At 54.0% G+C, this 12,500-nt stretch overlaps 2 non-coding genes across 2 annotated transcripts; one reads left to right on the top strand and one right to left on the bottom strand.

The window, feature by feature from the left end:
• Positions 1-977: 977 nt before the first annotated feature.
• On the bottom strand, positions 978-2,792 carry LOC140214550 (small subunit ribosomal RNA). The gene has a single exon (XR_011891487.1). It is a non-coding gene; the product is annotated as a small subunit ribosomal RNA (ribosomal RNA).
• Positions 2,793-8,180: 5,388 nt separating this feature from the next.
• LOC140214558 (U2 spliceosomal RNA) lies at positions 8,181-8,372 on the top strand. Its single transcript, XR_011891495.1, has one exon. It is a non-coding gene; the product is annotated as a U2 spliceosomal RNA (small nuclear RNA).
• The last annotated feature ends 4,128 nt before the right edge of the window (positions 8,373-12,500 follow it).

Here is a 12,500-nt window from a genome sequence, read left to right as displayed (position 1 = left end):
CGCCGGCGCCACAACAAGTCTACTTGAGGCGGAAGACGAAGCCAGCAAGGGCCTGGCCGCAAGTGCGTTCGAAACCGGGACTACAGTCCCTCGTCTGTCCGTACTTCCTCTTTCGACGTGCGGCGCCTTCCCAAAGCGCACAAGTCCGCTAACCGCAGAACGCTTCCGACGTAGCAAAGCCGCGTTTCCTTCGGTACTTCGCAGCAACGCCGCCTTTCCCTCGGCGGCGGGCGAATAGCCTGCAGACGTCGTCGCATTAAACCGCGATCTCGACACCTCGCGCGTCACGAGCAGGAGCCGACCGGCAGCCTCCGGCCCTTTCGGACTCGGTGGCATTTGCCGCGGAGGACGGGAGAGCACTTTAGGCCACGGTTCCTTCCGTACTTGGCAGCCGCACCCTCATACCGACAGTTCCATGACCGACCGAGCGCCACACCGTTCCTTTAGTACTTGGGTGGCAACAAAGTCGGGTCGTTACTCCATACTCGCCGCAGGAAGCGACCGGCAGCCGCCAGCCTTTTCAGACTCGGCAGCGTTTGCCGCGGAGGACGGGAGAGCGCTCGCACCACGGTTCCGTGTGTGTACTAAGCGGCAGCGGCATTAGCTCTCGACCGTCAGTTCCTTGACCGACCGCACGCTTCGCCGTTCCCCTCGTACTGGGCAAAGCAGCAGGTCGGGTCGTCTTACTCCCATTCCGCGCAAGAGCGCCAAAGCGGACAGAAAGCCCACCCAGTGTGCGTTACGCCGTTTCTACCCGCGGGCGCGGCCAAGCCAACCGTCCAAGGTTGCAGCCGGCGTCCACTGGGCGCAACAAATTTGGCACGGGGCGCCCCTCAAAATTCAGGCAGTCCCCGGCATGTTCGGGTATAGCCGTCCCCGCGTCCAAGCGGGGCCAGCGGCGGAAAGCGTCGGGCGCAGCGAGCTGCTTCACCCACACGGGGTAGAAACAATGGCGCTCGCCACCCTTCACAATCCGGTAATGATCCTTCCGCAGGTTCACCTACGGAAACCTTGTTACGACTTTTACTTCCTCTAAATGATCAAGTTTGGTCATCTTTCCAACAGACCGGCGCAACCGAAAGGCCGCGCCGGACATCGGTCCGAAGACCTCACTAAATCATTCAATCGGTAGTAGCGACGGGCGGTGTGTACAAAGGGCAGGGACGTAATCAACGCGAGCTTATGACTCGCGCTTACTGGGAATTCCTCGTTCAAGGGGAACAATTGCAAGCCCCTATCCCAATCACGAAAGAAGTTCCACGGGTTACCCAGTCCTTTCAGACAGGGATAAAGACACGCTGCTTCCTTCAGTGTAGCGCGCGTGCGGCCCCGGACATCTAAGGGCATCACAGACCTGTTATTGCTCTGTTTCGTGCGGCTAGGAGCCGCTTGTCCCTCTAAGAAGGTTGTAAGGTGCTGGGAACCCCGCACCTATTTAATAGGCTAGAGTCTCGTTCGTTATCGGAATTAACCAGACAAATCGCTCCACCAACTAAGAACGGCCATGCACCACCATCCACCGAATCAAGAAAGAGCTCTCAATCTGTCAATCCTCCCAGTGTCCGGGCCGGGTAAGTTTTCCCGTGTTGAGTCAAATTAAGCCGCAGGCTCCACTCCTGGTGGTGCCCTTCCGTCAATTCCTTTAAGTTTCAGCTTTGCAACCATACTTCCCCCGGAACCCAAACACTTTGGTTTCCCGGAAGCTGCCCGCCGAGTCATTTGAGTAACTCAGGCGGATCGCTGGTTGGCATCGTTTATGGTCAGAACTAGGGCGGTATCTGATCGCCTTCGAACCTCTGACTTTCGTTCTTGATCAAAGAAAACATTCTTGGCAAATGCTTTCGCAGTAGTTCGTCTTGCGACGGTCCAAGAATTTCACCTCTAGCGCCGCAATACGAATGCCCCCGTCTGTCCCTCTTAATCATTACCTCGTATTCCAAAAACCAACAGAACAGAAACGAGGTCTTGTTCTATTATTCCATGCAAGTTTATTCAGGCGACTCGCCTGCGTTGAGCACTCTAATTTTTTCAAAGTAAAAGCACCGGCCTTCTCGAGGCACACAATGAAGTGCACCAAGAAAGGACCGGCATGATGTTCAGTCCGAGCCGTCGCATCGGGTAGATGCACTACTCGTCTGGAACTGAGATCCAACTACGAGCTTTTTAACCGCAGCAGCTTTAGTATACGCTATTGGAGCTGGAATTACCGCGGCTGCTGGCACCAGACTTGCCCTCCAATTGATCCTCGTTAAAGGATTTAGAGTGTACTCATTTCAATTACGGGGCCTCAAAAGAGTCCCGTATTGTTATTTTTCGTCACTACCTCCCCGTGCCGGGAGTGGGTAATTTGCGCGCCTGCTGCCTTCCTTGGATGTGGTAGCCGTTTCTCAGGCTCCCTCTCCGGAATCGAACCCTGATTCTCCGTTACCCGTAACAACCATGGTAAGCAAGTAACCTACCATCGAAAGTTGATAAGGCAGACACTTGAAAGAAACGTCGCCGGCTCGTGGCCATGCGATCAGCACAAAGTTATCCAGAGTCACCACACAATACGGGCCGAAACCCGATCGATCTTGGTCTAATAAAAGCACCCGTCGCCCAAAGGGCTTCAGGCTCACTGCATGTATTAGCTCTAGAATTGCCACAGTTATCCAAGTAGGAAGAAACGATCTAAGGAACCATAACTGATTTAATGAGCCATTCGCGGTTTCGCCTTATTTCGGCATGTACTTAGACATGCATGGCTTAATCTTTGAGACAAGCATATGATTACTGGCAGGATCAACCAGGTAATCGTTCAACTGCGCGTCCAGCCTTTCAAGCAGGCCGGACGCCGTTTTTGCGATGCCGAGGCCACCTTCAGGCGCCCCAACACGCTTCGTTCTCGCAAAGGGTAGCACTTTGCACAGTCCGAGACGACGGCGTTCGAGCTCGCTACGGCGCCCTCCCCGCAGGGCCGGGTATCGCCACGCGGCAAGAAGCACGCAACATTCTCGATAGACCGGTTGTGTCGACTCGATCGCGGCTTGCGGTTTCTCTCGAGCCCGCAGCACTGGTGGACCGACCGACACTTGCAACGTAGCCGAGACGGCAAAGCCGCTAGGCGACGGGTCACGCCCGCGCCTTCGGCGCTTTCGTATTTGATTCGTCCGAGGACGATGCGGAACACACTTCGATATCGTGGAAAAAGCGTCGTCCGACAACCAGCCCCTAACGCATCAAGCGGATGAGGCTGCAGACGTCAGCTGTGGGATCCACGGGAGCGATACCGGGGACACGCTTGACGGGCACGAAGCCCGCCGCATATCAAACACCCAGGTCGCTTTGGGGGCGACTGCTCTCTGGGACCCCCATATAATAGCAGCGATAAGTACCCAGACCTCCATGGGGCCGTACTCGTGCCACTTTCGACGAGCGTTTGGCGAAAATCGTGCCGCCTCGTAACGCCGCGAGCAAGATTGAAAGCTTACGTCGGCAGCACAATGCCGAAGTCGTGAAAGCGCAGCGCGTCTACCGAATGCGCGAACGGCAATTTCTCGCTAATGGCCAGTACGGTTTCCTGCACAATTGCCTTTCTGTCGCCCTACGGGGCCCCCGGCCGATCGATTCGAGGCACGCTAGCACGGCCCCTTCGCCATTTCCGAGCACGAGTGCGAACAGTGCGGGCGGCGTGCTCGACGCCCCGGCTGACGTCGTTTCGGACTTTGTCTCTTCGCGTGCTCGCGGCAACGCCGCGGCCAACGACGACGTCTGCGCGGTTCTTTGCCGGTTCCCGGCGTGCTATAGTGCAGCCCTCTGCAGGGTGACACCGGCTCCGTCGTGGCCGTGCGGCGGCTTGTACGCAAAAGTTGCGTCAAAGGCGTCGCGCTCGCGCCGCCCCGGCACACGCGGTTTCGGACTTTGTCTCTTCCAGCGCTCGCGTAGTCGTGGGCACGATTGTCGACTTCGGAACGGTGCGCGGACACCGCCACGAGCACGCGCAAGACGAAAATCGCACTACGGTACAATGTCGGCCGGGGCCCTACGGCCCCTTACAGTAGCAGCGATAAGTGCCCAGACCTCCATGGGGCCGTACTCGTGCGACGCGGCGGCGTACTGCGCCGAGCCGAGCGCCAATATTTGGCTTTTGCAGGGCGGATTCGAGCTCTGGCGATTGCCGCGGTACCGCCGCTCACCGATTCAAGGCACGCTAGCGCGGCCCCTTCGCCATTTCCGAGCACGCGTGCGAACAGTGCGGGCGGCGTGCTCGACGCCCCGGCTGACGTCGTTTCGGACTTTGTCTCTTCGCGTGCTCGCGGCAACGCCGCGGCCAACGACGACGTCTGCGCGGTTCTTTGCCGGTTCCCGGCGTGCTATAGTGCAGCCCTCTGCAGGGTGACACCGGCTCCGTCGTGGCCGTGCGGCGGCTTGTACGCAAAAGTTGCGTCAAAGGCGTCGCGCTCGCGCCGCCCCGGCACACGCGGTTTCGGACTTTGTCTCTTCCAGCGCTCGCGTAGTCGTGGGCACGATTGTCGACGTCGGAACGGTGCGCGGACTACGCCACGAGCACGCGCAAGCCGAAAATCGCACTACGGTACAATGTCGGCCGGGGCCGTACGGCCCCTTACAGTAGCAGCGATAAGTGCCCAGACCTCCATGGGGCCGTACTCGTGCGACGCGGCCGCGTACTGCGCCGAGCCGAGCGCCAATATTTGGCTTTTGCAGGGCGGATTCGAGCTCTGGCGATCGCCGCGGTACCGCCGCTCACCGATTCAAGGCACGCTAGCGCGGCCCCTTCGCCATTTCCGAGCACGCGTGCGAACAGTGCGGGCGGCGTGCTCGACGCCCCGGCTGACGTCGTTTCGGACTTTGTCTCTTCGCGTGCTCGCGGCAACGCCGCGGCCAACGACGACGTCTGCGCGGTTCTTTGCCGGTTCCCGGCGTGCTATAGTGCAGCCCTCTGCAGGGTGACACCGGCTCCGTCGTGGCCGTGCGGCGGCTTGTACGCAAAAGTTGCGTCAAAGGCGTCGCGCTCGCGCCGCCCCGGCACACGCGGTTTCGGACTTTGTCTCTTCCAGCGCTCGCAACCATGTCGGGGCCGACGCCGACGACTGCGTGGTGTTTCAACGATTGCCGGCGTGACACAATGCAGCTGCGTGCGGGATGCCAGCGATTCCGTCGTGTCCGTGCGGCGGCTTGTACGCAAAAGTTGCGTCAAAGGCGTCGCGCTCGCGCCGCCCCGGCACACGCGGTTTCGGACTTTGTCTCTTCCAGCGCTCGCGTAGTCGTGGGCACGATTGTCGACGTCGGAACGGTGCGCGGACTACGCCACGAGCACGCGCAAGCCGAAAATCGCACTACGGTACAATGTCGGCCGGGGCCGTACGGCCCCTTACAGTAGCAGCGATAAGTGCCCAGACCTCCATGGGGCCGTACTCGTGCGACGCGGCGGCGTACTGCGCCGAGCCGAGCGCCAATATTTGGCTTTTGCAGGGCGGATTCGAGCTCTGGCGATCGCCGCGGTACCGCCGCTCACCGATTCAAGGCACGCTAGCGCGGCCCCTTCGCCATTTCCGAGCACGCGTGCGAACAGTGCGGGCGGCGTGCTCGACGCCCCGGCTGACGTCGTTTCGGACTTTGTCTCTTCGCGTGCTCGCGGCAACGCCGCGGCCAACGACGACGTCTGCGCGGTTCTTTGCCGGTTCCCGGCGTGCTATAGTGCAGCCCTCTGCAGGGTGACACCGGCTCCGTCGTGGCCGTGCGGCGGCTTGTACGCAAAAGTTGCGTCAAAGGCGTCGCGCTCGCGCCGCCCCGGCACACGCGGTTTCGGACTTTGTCTCTTCCAGCGCTCGCAACCATGTCGGGGCCGACGCCGACGACTGCGTGGTGTTTCAACGATTGCCGGCGTGACACAATGCAGCTGCGTGCGGGATGCCAGCGATTCCGTCGTGGCGGTGCGGCGGCTTGTACGCAAAAGTTGCGTCAAAGGCGTCGCGCTCGCACCGCCCCGGCACACGTGGTTTCGGACTTTGTCTCTTCGAGCGCTCGCAGCGATGTCGAGGCGATCGCTTACGTCTGCACGGTTTCCGGTGTGCTACAATGCAGCAGTCTGCCGCACTACACCTCTTGGTTGCCGAGGCCAGCACGGCAATTTACTGAAGCGAGCGCATTGCGCCCAGGCGGCAGCGGACTTTGTGCTTTCGGGAGTGCTCTTGCTGTAAAATTTGAACGGCTGCAGCTGCGCGAAGCGACGACGTCTGCGCGGTTCTTTGCCGGTTCCCGGCGTGCTATAGTGCAGCCCTCTGCAGGGTGACACCGGCTCCGTCGTGTCCGTGCGGCGGCTTGTACGCAAAAGTTGCGTCAAAGGCGTCGCGCTCGCGCCGCCCCGGCACACGCGGTTTCGGACTTTGTCTCTTCCAGCGCTCGCAACCATGTCGGGGCCGACGCCGACGACTGCGTGGTGTTTCAACGATTGCCGGCGTGACACAATGCAGCTGCGTGCGGGATGCCAGCGATTCCGTCGTGGCGGTGCGGCGGCTTGTACGCAAAAGTTGCGTCAAAGGCGTCGCGCTCGCACCGCCCCGGCACACGTGGTTTCGGACTTTGTCTCTTCGAGCGCTCGCAGCGATGTCGAGGCGATCGCTTACGTCTGCACGGTTTCCGGTGTGCTACAATGCAGCAGTCTGCCGCACTACACCTCTTGGTTGCCGAGGCCAGCACGGCAATTTACTGAAGCGAGCGCATTGCGCCCAGGCGGCAGCGGACTTTGTGCTTTCGGGAGTGCTCTTGCTGTAAAATTTGAACGGCTGCAGCTGCGCGAAGCAAGTGTACCTATTTTCACTCTCTCTCTGTCTGCCTTTGAGGCGACTGTAATTTCACTTTAAACGCAACTGGAGGCGGGAGCAACCTGATGAGAGTAGGTGGACTTCGGTACATGTTGTAATTTAGAAATTGCTTTCAAGCTTTGAGGACATACACCTTCGCGCCATCTGCTTTCCCCGTCTCTTTGGCACTTTATAGTATGTGCTGCATGCTCTGCATTCCAAAGAAACACGCCTGTGTCTCTCCCTCTCTCACGTTCTTCTTCTTTTTGTAGCTGCTGTTGTAGAAGATGCTATGCTCTTTAATCGCTGTAACATAGAGTGCTTGCACAAGCCAACAACTGTTGCGCGTTTTTTTTTTTTTTTTTTCTCTTCCCAAGACGTTTCTGCCATTATTCACTAACTCTCGTTCTTAGTATGCAATGGAGCGTTAGCTCGCGCCATCTACCTTTCTTTCTGTATTGCAAAGTCCGCAGGTTTTCCTAGTTCCGTACACAGATGGCGCTAATGCGTTTTGGCGCCAGGTTCGAACGACCTCGCTGTACTCGTGTTTCCCATTTGAATGTTTCAAAGGGGTTTGCGACAGGGGGTGGTTCTTGTGCAAGGCTGAGCTTTCCAGCTGCGTTTAAGCTATGCTAGCATGTGTGCGTATATATATATATATATATATATAAATACACAAACACACACACACACACACACACACACACATGCATATATACATACACACACACGGTAATGGTAAAGATGATGAGGTAGCACTTTTTTTTTTTTTTTTACAATGCCTGTGTTTCAGATGGCGATCTTTCTCCCCTCTATGTTTCCGGTGGGAAGGAGTGTGCAGCGTTTTCTATATTTATTTTGTCATTCACTTCTATGTTGCTCGTCTTCGTACATGGGGCATGCTACCTAATTCTACCGGTCGAATCGACACGTTGCGATCCGTCCCGGCCTGTGCCGTATCAAAATTTTCAGTGGGCCTTGCGGTAAATAAAAAGAAATGAAGGAAATGCGCGTAGTATATTACAATTGCACACGGGCTTGAAACGAAGCCCTCAAGGAAGGTCACCTTGAGCGGTCGCATTCAGACGGAAGTAAGCATTCCCCTGGCGCGTTTTTTTCCGCTCGCCTGTTCCGTTTTCTACGAGGTTGCCTTGGTTGGTTTCGCGTTACAAGCAAGCTTGCACTCGGGTCTCGTTTCTACGCGACAGCGTTTCGTTAACAGCGAAAGACTGAGGCGTTGCGAGTTCATCCGTGAGATAGGGAGCGTTGAGTCTGTACACAGGCTGAATTTTATAATATTGCCCACGCTGTTGCTGAGGTTACCCATGTCGGCAGGGCGCCCACAAGGCAGTAGTACAATGAAGTGAAGTGAAGGACATCGCTTCTCGGCCTTTTGGCTAAGATCAAAGTGTAGTATCTGTTCTTATCAGCTTAATATCTGATACGGGTTCTATATGGACCCACGATATTAAACCTATTTTTGGAAGTTGGCGGAGTGCTTGAAGCCTGCTTCACCTCCGCCGCAGGTCGGCCCGGTATTGCACTACCTCCGGGATCGGCCCCGCTCACTTAGGTGAGACTTCATTCAATCAAAATGAAGAGCACAAGCTCAACGCGAGCAGTGACTTGACACGCACCATTCCTATACTACACGCAACGATGCCGGTTCGCGGACCACGAGAGTAATTAAACTGCCACTCCATCTGTGTGTAGCGTCGCACTTGTTGCGTCGCAAATGGGACAGCCGCTCCAGCAAATTTCTAGTTATGGGCTTCGAGAAAAATTAATGAAAGCAAAAGAAAGAACCAGAATTCCTATTTGTCCGATGTCTCTGAATGATTGTCTCCTGTAAAGAGCCACTTGGGGGGATGGGGGGTAGGATTAGCCGTGGGGTTCGCAATCAATATGAATCCCACTCAAAGCCAACACTGGATTTTGGAGTTCACTATCGCTTGGATCCGTAAACCACCGCGGCCACGCAAGCTCGCCCTGCCGCCGAAATCCGCTGCCCAAGTGGAAGAAAGATTCCCTATGAAAGAAAAATAGAGTGCCCGATTTCTGGCAACTACTGTGCAGCCTTTGTGTACACATTTTCGCAGCAGTGGGACCGAGCGCCTCGAAAACAAACTTGTCGTATGCCCAAATGTGGCGAAATATATTCAAGGGTTAAAAGGTGCCTCATCTTTCTAACCTGTATGTTACGAAGACCTGTTGCTACCTTTTCATCATGAACATCATCATCATCATCATCCTGGCTACGCCCACTGCAGGGCAAAGGCATCTGCCATGATCCTCCAAGTACCCCGGTCAGGTGCCGATTGTCGCCATGTAGTCCCTAATCTAATCTGCCCTCCTAACTTTCTGCCACCCCCTGCTACGCTTCCCTCCTCTTGGAATTCAGTCTGTAACCCTTAATGGCCACCGGTTATCTTCCCCCCAGATTGCATGCCCTGCGCATGCCCATTTGTTTTTCCTGGTTTAAACTTTGGTGTCATTAACGAGCGTTTCTTCTCGCACACCCCAATCTGCTCTATTCCGATCCCCCCGTGACGCCACACCCATCATCCTTCTTTCCAGAGCCCGTTGCGTCGCCCTCAGTTACCCTTCGGTAATCCTCAAAGCTTTTTGTTGGGGCACTCGTGGCATCTTTCTCGTTTAATGAAGTCAAATTTTTTTCAGTTTTGGGGGAAAACTCAATGAGCTAGGCGCGATTGTGTCCCTGGCGCCGCTCTCAACAAGATGGCGGCGCCCATGCTTTTTGCCTGCAGGTTCGGCCCTACGCAGAACACGCCTGCCGGGCAGTGTAGCCACGTTGAAGGGGCAAAGCGTAGTGCAGTGAAGCGCTTGCTCGGGCGAAAAACGCAAATATGAGCCAAACAGGAATTTCCATTATTGGAAATTCCAGTTCAGTTTGCGCATTGCGTTCGCCTAAGGTAAAGAACACAAATGCGAGTGCCACAGCAGTCAAGTCAAAGCTTAGGATTGCGTATCATTTTTTTTTTTTTTTTTCTTTTCGTGCCTTTTACTCCTGGCCTGCGTGGCCCTAGCGCGCATGCACACGAAAGTAATGAAATGCTGAAAACACGAAATAATGCGGTGCGGCTGTATCATATCTATTTTGTGCGCTTTGTTCTTTGTGGACTACAGCGGTGTGCGTCATGAGAAAGTTTCGGTGCCCTTCTTGGGTGACCAGTGAAGCTATATTTAAAACCACATTGATTTGTACGGTTATTGCTACAAACTGCGTGTGGGTGTTTTTCTTTTTCGCTGCCAACGATGGGTTATCGCAACCGCGATCGGTTCTGCTGCTACGCTAGACGCGTGCTTGCCAACGGTTGGCTCTATACGCGACCCGCGACGCGTGGTCGGCACATTCAAGCAGTCAATTGCAAACCGTTCCAAGAAAAAGGATGTACTCCACTTGCCACCTAGTTCGACGATTGTACTTTCTGACCCTCGAGGAAGCGCCGCCTTCCCACGTTTTCTATAATACGATAAGATTCAGAGCGACCGCGACCACTTGTCTTTGTCAATATCTCGGAAACGCTTTCTTTGTTTTCTTTTTTTTTTTTTAAATCCAGATACTCAGACGCGCCCGTGTTCACGCGCACTTGTTCTCTCCGATAAGCAGGGAAGCTCGGTTGGGGTGGTGTCGGGCCTTGCGCATGCGCTGCTGAGCTCGTCGCTTCGCCGGCCGGTCGATGCTGGCGCGGTACTGGTAATGAACTTCGACGTGCATGGTGAAACGTCACTTTGTATTGCCACTGTAGACTAGCAATGCAATGTGTTTGCGAGCGATTGGATAAATGAGAAAGCGTGCACTGTCTACAGTTCATGCCCCTCTAGAGTAGTGGAAATGTTGCTCCAAGTGTTAGGTTTGTAATTTGCGCCTACGAACATGAACTAAACAAAGAAAATGGTCTGCAGCCGCCTTCGCTTCATAAAATTCCCGTACGAAGAAATTTCCGTGCGCGAATGAGAGAGCAAAAGAGAGAAACCATGTTAAGAAGAATGGCTGCCTTTTACGTGATCTCGCGCATGAAACCAGACGATAGATTAATTTTAGCCGTTCATTTTGATTTGCCGAATGTAAACCGGAACACTTTCTCCACGCGGTCTTCAGATTTGAATGGCAATCAATCACATCCTTTCTTTTTTTTTTTTTTTTCTGTTTCTTTCTATCTGGAACCGAAAGAATTCAGAACGCCATTTCAATCTTAGATTCGATTAGATATCGCGACTGGTATGCTGAAATATCACGCCTTATCTGGTGTTAACCTTCTTGATCACGGCAATAAAAAATCGCCAGTTCCCGAACTTTAATCGCGCCGAAGATGAACCGATATGCTGGATTCTTATTGTCATGATTTTATAGAAAGCGCTGGTTCTATGGCTAGCTTTGAGGAAAAGAAAAACATCGTTCAGGAATGTATAACTCTAAACAACTAAAAAAAAAAATCTGCCGGCAATTGGTACTACAACGAGAGTACTGAGAATACTGGAAAAGATGAAATCCAATCATGCTGAACTGAACTGAGATTATTTCATCAAGACATGCCCCGAAAAACGTGGCCACTTTCAATGATAATTTCAAATGTGATTTCTTTCTTTTTTTTTTTTCTTTTTTTTTTTTTTTACGACGGATAATAATTATCTTTCCAATGGCGGATGTGAAAATTTCAGAGCACGTCATTTTCGAAATCCCAAGGCCCCGGACGCATTCTCTCTTCTTTAAGTATTTTGGTGGTGCACACGGAGGAAAATTTCGCGCACGTAATTTATAAACTAGTAGTTGATTTTCTAGAAGAACACAAAGTGCTGACAAACGGCCAACCAGGACACAATTAAATTGGTATTACGCACGGTTTCGAAGCCGCGGTAACAAAAGGGTAACAAAGGGACGTTCATTTCGTGGTGTCGATTTCACGTCTCTCACAATAAAAAAAAAAAAAATAATAATAATAAAAACTACTGCATAAAATAGGTTTTCCCAAACTGGATGGTTTCGATCAGCTTTTGAACAGCCCTTCCTTAAATTGAGTTGGCGTTGATTGAGCAGGTGCGGGCCTCTGCTGTTTTGGATTTTTGTAAATGGCATCAGTACTGGACAGTCCGTTCACTTGAGGATCAAAGGAGAAACCCCCCAAAAAAATATCATATCGTGGTGAGAGACGTGGCAGATGAGTACAATTATCGGCAGAAAAAAAAAAAGGAAAACCGCCTCGTACTCAGAAGCCGCTCCTCTCACGTGTGAAGCTTCAAACAAATTGTTTTTCTTGAGACGCTCTATAAAGTTATACACAGCTCCTTAAATGCAGCACCCGCACACAAAGCCAAACGTTCCAAGCTGGAAAGAAAGCATGAAATTCGCGGTGCCCGTTTCCTGTGAAACAACGGGCAACAATACGCCAAGTCCGCTACCACGTCAGCCGGGGCGGCCACACCCCGCCCGCGCTTAAGCCACATATGGCGACTGAAAATGCTCGCCGCTCAAGCTGCGCGCGGCAAAGTCCGCAACCACGTCAGCCGGGGCGGCCACGGAGAGCGCCGAACGCCCGCGCTTAAGCCTGAAAATGCTCGGCGCTTACGCCAGGTAGCGAGAAAAAATGCTCGGCGCTTAAGCCACGCGGGGACTAAAAACTGAAGCCACGGGATTGTTGCTGAAATTGTATGCATTCCGGTGGAGGTCTGTCGGCG

Source organism: Dermacentor andersoni, unplaced genomic scaffold (genome assembly GCF_023375885.2).
Source record: "Dermacentor andersoni unplaced genomic scaffold, qqDerAnde1_hic_scaffold ctg00000469.1, whole genome shotgun sequence".
In the NCBI taxonomy this organism is placed as follows: domain Eukaryota; kingdom Metazoa; phylum Arthropoda; class Arachnida; order Ixodida; family Ixodidae; genus Dermacentor; species Dermacentor andersoni.
Note: the sequence above shows the minus strand (reverse complement) of the source record. Positions and strands in the feature narration are given on the sequence as shown.